Below are 8,411 nucleotides of genomic sequence, written 5' to 3'. Positions count from 1 at the left end.
CAGTTACATTCAGAATTGCTCTATCTTCCCAATAAAATGACCAACTAGCACATAGTCTATTTCTTTATTTAACAAAATTCCTCTCCTTTTAAAATCTCAGATTTTCTACACAGCATATGTAATATAAATTATATATAATACAACATAGATATGCATGTATTATTTCTGAATAGAAGTAAGTTAGTAATTGTCTGACATCCATTCTAAATGTTTTAAGTAACTTTCCCAGTTTTACTCAAGTAGAATGACTGAGCACATTATTTTTATTCATAGTGCATGGGTCTTTCCAGTCTTGGACTTTCAAGCTTCTTGTGTTCCTATGTTTATGCTTCTATCTGGAGGATTCCACACATCCTGTTGCCTCTCATCGTATGCATCCTGTTACCTTTAGTCCATGATCTCTGATGTTCTATCATTCTTTTCCCTCACATCTCTTTTGTTTTTATTATCTTGCTTCTCTTGTGTGCCCCAATCCTGCTCCTGTGCCTGTCTTTTCTCTGAATTCATTTCATTTTCCTTCTCTACTAACCCAGATGCTACTTTTTCCTCCATCTTCATGATTCCCTAATGATCAACAAGCTCATTCCCACCAAGACATTAGAGCAGTGGTTCTCAACCTGTGGGTTGAGACCCCTTCAGAGTCACATGTCAGATATTGACATTATGATTTATAACAGCAGAAAAATTACAGTTATGAAGTAGCAACAAATAATTTTATGGTTAGGGGGTCACCAAAACCTGAGGAACTGTGTCAAAGGATGCAAGGACCACTGATTTAGAGAGTGAGCAGCACATTTGCATCGTTAGCAGGTTAGAAGGCTTTAGTTCTGATTATCTCTTCTGGACTACTACACTGGGGATTCTGAGTTCAGAGCTGAGGGTTTTGTGTTATTTTTATTAAAGATTTACTTGTTTATATTTTATGCACATATGTGACTATTTGCACATATTTGTGTGTGTGCACACGTGCGCACGTGTGTGTATGCATGTGTGTATTGGTGCCTGTGAGTTCAGAAAATGAAAATGGATCCCTTGGAGCTGAAGTTAGAGGTGGAACTGAACTTGGGCCCTTTGCATGAGCTCTTAACAATTGAGTCATCATTCTAGACTCTTGTTGCGCTGATTTACTTATCCCTTTATTAACATGCCATCTTTGCTTATGGTTTTTCTGTCTTCAGCTTTTGGAATTTGAGTGTGTTTTCTTGAAGCACCATGCACATTGATGGCCAGTTTGGTTATCTTTGTTGGCAAACCCTTCTCAACTGTATGCAGTTGATGCTCCTGATCTGGAACAGAAATCATAGGCATCTGTCAAACCTCTGCTTATGCCAGATGCCAACTCCACAGCAGGTCACCTCAGCCTGTTCACCCTCTGAGCAAGTGTCACTTTGTCTTGGTCTGGACAAGAGAAATAGATGGTTCTTTCTGTTCCTGTGAAACCCCTTCTGTGTTTTTCTTCTCTACATATTTTTGTTTGTATTTAGTCATAGAAAATTGACTTGACTGATAATTACCTGCAGTGGAATTTTCTGTTTCTATTTGCTGTTGAACATGGCATAGTCCAGTTGTCATCCCTTCACATAAAGTTAACATTTCAGCCAATGTTTTATCATGTGTCTAGATGTATAGGGTATTCCTATCTAAAGATGGGCTTCTTGCAAACCTCAGGGCATCCTTCTTCCCTGTCTCCCTTGCTCTTTCTTGTCTCTTCATAATGCCTTGGTGGGATAAGGTTTAGATATTCCCAATTAATGAACTTTGTGCTCCTATTTGTCCTATAATTTTGTTATAGTTCTCCATAGCAATTTAGTACTTTCTTCTAGATCTATTTTTAGGATAGTAGTCTTTGAACGCCCCCTAGCAAGATGCCTATTGTTAAAGGCATAAAGACAGACAGATAGAATCAGCTTTTCATTAATATAACAGAATTCTGAGACAATCAGTTTTTCAAGAGAAAAAGGGTTGTTTTGACCTTGTATTTCTAGTAGTTTGGATTCTAGATGGCCTGACCTTACTGTGAAGTCCCATTATGAAGGAACAGTGTCATGCACCAAAATCCCTCATGTGAGATCTGAAAATACAAAGAGAAGAAGGAAAGATTCCAGAGTCTCATCACCCAGTCACCTAAGTCCCTCCCACTCTGCCCCACCTCTAACGGTTCCATCCCCTGCAGTGGTGCTACAATGGAAAACAAACACTGTCATGAGAGACACTCATGATCCAGCCATAGTTGATAGAAAATTATAGACAGATGGAAAATAGAAGAAAGAAGAGTAAATTGACATGGTAGAAATAAAGAGATAGGTGATAGAGATGGAGATCATGAATAAACATAGAGATGATAGAGAAAGAAAGACAGATGTGTGTTTTCTTGAAGCACCATGCACATTGATGGCCAGTTTGGTCATCTTTGTTGGCAAACCCTTCTCAACTGTATGCAGTTGATGCTTCTGATCTGGAACAGAAATCATAGGCATCTGTCAAAGATGGATAGAGATAGCTAAAGATAGATGATAGATAATAGGTATAGGTGAATAATTAGATAGATGGTAGATAAAGGCAATAGGTAAATATGGATAGATAAGTAGAAAACTATGGATGAATGATTAGATAGGTAGATGATGGATAGGTAGATGATATATGGATGGATAGATGGATGGATGGATGGATGGACAGATATATTGATTGTACTCTGGTTTTCTTCTATCATCTGTATACTTTTAAAAAACAATTTTTAAAGTATATATTAAATATTAGTTAAAAAATTAAATGTCGCATTTAAAACATGTCACAGGTAAGTGCCTCTCTGGGTTGCTTCTTACAGTTGTTAGAACTCCCTGGTCCTGCCCGGTCCAGGAAGCCTGTCTAGCTCCTTCCACCCTTTGACCTGCACTATGTTTTCCTGTCAAAGTACTCATCACCCAGCTTTCAACAGACTTACCTCCTTGTCCACTTCTGTTTCTACTTATACAGCATATGGCTCCTCCCAGAGTCTACCACGCTAAGAAGCCATCAATGCTCTCAGTCCTCCATTTTCTTGTGTGTCTCATTAGTATTTTATAAAATTATATTTTATAATAGATAAGGAAATATAAAACATAGAAAGCCTAGGTTCCGTGTGTGTGTGTGTGTGTGTGTGTGTGTGTGTGTGTGTGTGTGTTTTGTGTGTGTGTGTGAAAAAGAGAAAGAGAAAGAGAGATCCTAAATTCTTGCATTTGAAATACTTTTTGCTCCTTTCCTCCTTCAGAGAAATACTGTCTTGGCTTCCCTTGAAGTCCAATGGCTGGTACAAGCTTATGAGCTTAATTTACCATTTCATGAAAGGTGAGGTAAGAACTGGCTATCTATCAGCAAGCAAGGAAGACTGAAAATGGCCTTTGGAAAGTGAAATACAGAACCAGGGAAGTTGCTAGCAATCCCAACTCCCAGAAATACTTCAATCTAGAAAAAAGGGGGAATAACAAATTTTTATCTCTTTACATTTTAAACATTTTCCCCAACCATATATCTGAGTTCCATCAGCCATGTCTGTTTTGGAAAAGCTGCAAATTCGCCTCATTTATTCAAGAGTACAGAGATTTGCATAGTTTCCCAACCTGTTAGCATCTTTTCATTAATAACCTGAAGCCCAGGCTTTCCTGATGATGTTTTACTGCAGAGGTGGAAAAGCACTAAATGGCATTTTGTTCCTTTAATTTTCCCATGCAAACAAAGTCAGCGAACAAAGAAAAATGCATGGCACCCATAAAGTGTCATTACTATTTTACCCACAATAGAAGTATAATTCTCCATTAGCACAGCTTCCCAGGAATAATGGCACATTAACGCAGGAGGACCCACCATTGAGAAAAACAGATTCCCATAATGCTCTATGAATCAGTTTGCATGTGGCTAACTGTAACCCATCACTGCCAAACAGAGTAATGTCAAAGTAGTTCATTCTAGACCTGTTTCCAACCTTCTGACAATGTATTAGCTGTGGTTAAATGTATTAATAGATATTCATGTTAACTATTAGTGGAACTCGAACCATTCAGCCCCTGTGCTAAGATTTCAGTGTTTCCTCCTGTATGTTGTATCCGTGACTACTGCTCAAAAGTTCTTTTAAAAGAAAATAAAATCTCCCTTGTCATTGAAAATCACAGTATAAAAATGTTCCCTTTTCTGGGAGGTTAAATTGTATGTGAGGAACCAGTCTGCCTCCATCTTCGGTGTAAAAGTTGTCTTATAGTACAGACCAATTAAAGTTAATTCCTGTTTATGATTAAACCTTTGTTTCTCAAGGATTGGGCTATACCTCATCTGAAACCTTAATTCAAAACTGTTCTGCACTGCCTTGTTCTGACTATATGCTGTTACAACCTTCTCGTAATCATATTTTTATTTCAGGAAGTTGATATGACTAATTTGCTATTCTTATGTTGTGTTCCTCTAACCACACCTATTTGCTAGTTAACAATACCACCCCCCAGTTTGGAAACCCCTACACTGGAACTATAAAAGCCTGGTCTTCCTCATATGTAATACTGACCTCTCAAACTCTGCCTTAGGGAATTTGGTATACATGAATAAAAAAGCTTGCTTTATTTAATTGCTTGCTTTAATTTATTTGGACACGATGATTTGGGTCAGTGTCTTTCTTTTCCCACCGTTGGGATTAAAACTATAAAGTTAGAGGAATATAGGACCAGTCAGCAGCAGGAACCTGTTGGGTCTGGCCTGAGCCCTGAACAGAACAGAACCAGTCACATAGCTCCCTGAACTCAAATCCCATGGGAGCGAGAGCTAGATCCTCAGAAGTGTGGACACTTCTGAGAACTCAGAGGAGATGGCTCTCTGCCCACATTACTGACTCAATAGGAAATTGCCTACTGCCATCTGTGATCCTGGGCACAGGGACCTAGGAGCAGTCAGGGGCATGACCCTTTGGGTTTCTGACAGCCAGCGCCAAGAGTTGAAAGCCAGTTGCCAGGAGTGCCTACACACCTGAGAGCAGATCTCTTTGTTTCCAGATCTGACTGAAAGAAGACAAGTCTACAGGAATGCGAACACACAGACCTACAGGAGAGTCAAGCTAACACTAGAGACAACCTAATGGTTAGAGGCAAGTGCAGGAACCCAAACAACAGAAACCAAAACTACTTGGCATCATCAGAGCCCAGTTCTACCACCAAAGCAAATACTGGATACCCAAACACACTGGAAAAGCAAGATTTATATATAAAATCACATTTTATGAAGATGACGGAGGCCATTAAGAAGGACATAAATAACTCCCTTAAATAAATACAGGATAACACAAGTAAACAAGTGGAAGCCCTTAAAGAGGAAACACAAAAATCCCTTAAAGAATTACAGAAAAACACAAACAAACAGGTGAAGGAATTGAACAAAACCGTCAGGATTTAAAAATGGAAATAGAAACAATAAGGAAAGCACAAGGGAGACAACCTTGGAGATAGCAAACCTAGGGAAGAGATCAAGAGTCACCAACAAAATACAAGAGATAGAAGAGAGAATCTCAGGGGCAGAAGAAACCATAGAAAACATTGGCACAAACATCAAAGATAATGTAAAATGCAAAGAGCTCCTAACCCAATACATCCAGGAAGTCCAGGACACAATGAGAAGATCAAACCTAAGGAAAATAGGTATAGAAGAGATTGAAGACTCCCAGCTCAAAGGACCAGTAAATATCTTCAACAAAATCATAGAAGAAAACTTCCCTAACCTAAAGAAAGAGATGCCCATAAACATACAAGAAGCCTACAGAACTCCAAATAGATTAGACCAGAAAAGAAACTCCTCCTGTCCCATACTACTCAAAACACTAAATGTGCAAAACAAAGAAAGAACATTAAAAGCAGTAAGGGAAAAAGGTCAAGTAACATATAAAGGCAGACCTATAAGAATTACCCCAGACTTCTCACCAGAGACTATGAAAGCCAGAAGATCCTGGGTAGATGTCATACAGATCCTAGGAGAACACAAATGCCAGCCCAGGATACTAAATCCAGCAAAACTCTGAATTAACATAGATGGAGAAACCAAGATTTTCCATGATGAAACCAAATTTACACAATATCTTTCTACAAATCCAGCCCTACAAAGATAATAGATGGAAAAGGCCAACACAAGGAGGGAAACTATACCCTAGGAAAAGCAAGAAAGTAATCTCCTAGCAACAAAACCAAAAGACAAGAAACACACAAACATAATTCCAATTCTATATATGAAAATAACAGGAAGCAACAATCACTATTTCTTAATATCTCTCAACATCAATGGACTCAATTCCCCGATAAAAAGAAACAGACTAACAGGCTGGATATGTAAAGAGGCCCAGAATTTTGCTGCGTATAGGAAACACACCTCAGAGACAAAGACAGATACTATGTCAGAGTAAAAGACTAGAAAACAAGTTTCTAAGCAAATGGTCCCAAGAAACAAGCTGGAGTAGCCATTCTAATATCAAATAAAATCGACTTCAATCAAAAGTCATCAAAAAAGATAAGGAAGGGTGCTTCATTTAATCGAAGGAAAAATCCACTAAAATAAACTCTCAATTCTAAATATCTATGCTCCAAATGCAAGGGCACCTACATTCATAATAGAAACCTCAATAAAGCTCAAATCACACATTGCACCTCCCTCAGTAATAGGAGATTCCAATACCCCACTCTCATCAAGGGACAGATCATGGAAACAGAAATTAAACAGAGACATAGAGAAACTAAGAGAAGTTATGAACCAAATGGAATTAACAGATACCTATAGAACATTCCATCCTAAAACAAAAGAATACACCTTCTAACAACACCTCACGGTATCTTCTCCAAAACTGACAATATAATCGATCACAAAACAGGCCTCAGCAGATACAGGAAGATAGAAATAATCCCATGTATCCTATCAGATGACCATGGACTAAGGCTGGTCTTCAATAACAACAAAAACGACAGAAACCCACATATACATGGAAGTTGAATAACATTCTACTCAATGAACATTGGTCAAGGAACAAATAAAGAAAGAAATACCAGGTAACAAAGTTAAATCAGGAACAGATAAGCCATCTAAACAACCCATAACTCCTAAAGAAATAGAAGCATTTATTAAAAGTCTCCCAACAAAAAAGAGCCCTGGACCACATGGGTTTAGTGCAAAATTCTATCAGACCTTCATAGAAGACCTCATACCAATACTGTCCAAACTATTTCACAAAATATAAACAGACAGAGCACTAACGAATTCCTTCTATGAAACCACAGTTACCATAATACCTAAACCACACAAGGACCTAACAAGCAAAGAGGAGTTCAGACCAATTTCCATCATGAATATCGACACAAAAGTACTCAATAAAATTCTTCCACACCAAGAAGGCATCAAAATGATTATCCATCATGAACAAGTAGGCTTTGTCCCAAGAATGCAGGGATGGTTAAATATATGGAAATCCATCAACATAATCCACTATACAAATGAACTAAAGAAAAAAAGACATAATCATTTCCTTAGATGCTGAGAAAGCATTTGCCAAAATTCATTATTACACCTTCATGATAAAAGTCCTGGAAAGATCAGGAATTCAAGGCCCATACCTAAACATAGTAAAAGCAATATATAACAAATGAGTAGCTAAAATTAAACTAAATGGAGAAAAACTTGAAGCAATCCCACTAAAATCAAGGACTATACAAGGCTAATCACTCTCTCCCTACTTATCGAATATAGTACTCGAAGTCCTAGCCAGAACTGTCAGACAAGGAAAGGAGGTCAAAGCGATACAAATTGGAAAGGGAGAAGTCAAAATATCACTATTTGTAGATGATATGAAAGTGTACTTAAGTGATGCTAAAAGTTCCACCAGAGAATTACTAAGCCTGAAAAACAACTTCAGCAAAGTGGCTGGGTATAAAATTAACTCAAACAAATCAGTAGCCTTCCTCTACTCAAAGGATAAACAGGTTGAGGAAGAAATTTGGAAAATAACACCCTTCACAATAGTCCCAAATAATATAAAATACCTTGGTGTGACTTTAACCAAACAAGTGAAAGATCTGTATGACAAGAACTTCAAATCTCTGAAGAAAGAAATTGAGGAATATCCCAGAAGATGGAAAGACCTCCCATGCTCATGAATTGGCAGGATTAATATAGTACAAATGGCCATTTTGCCAAAAGCAATCTACAGATTCAATGCAATCCCCATCAAAATTCCACGTCCATTCTTCATAGAGGCAGAAAGAGCAATTTGTGAATTCATTTGAAATAACAAAAATCCCAGGATACTAAGAACTAGTAAAGGAACAGTAAAAGAACTTCTGGGGGAATCACCATCCCTGACCTCAAGCAGTATTACAGAGCAATAGTGATAGAAACTGTATGGTATTAATACAGAGACAGGC

Source organism: Rattus norvegicus, chromosome 4 (genome assembly GCF_021556685.1).
Source record: "Rattus norvegicus strain SHRSP/BbbUtx chromosome 4, alternate assembly SHRSP_T2T, whole genome shotgun sequence".
NCBI classification, from domain to species: Eukaryota; Metazoa; Chordata; class Mammalia; order Rodentia; family Muridae; genus Rattus; species Rattus norvegicus.
Note: the sequence above shows the minus strand (reverse complement) of the source record.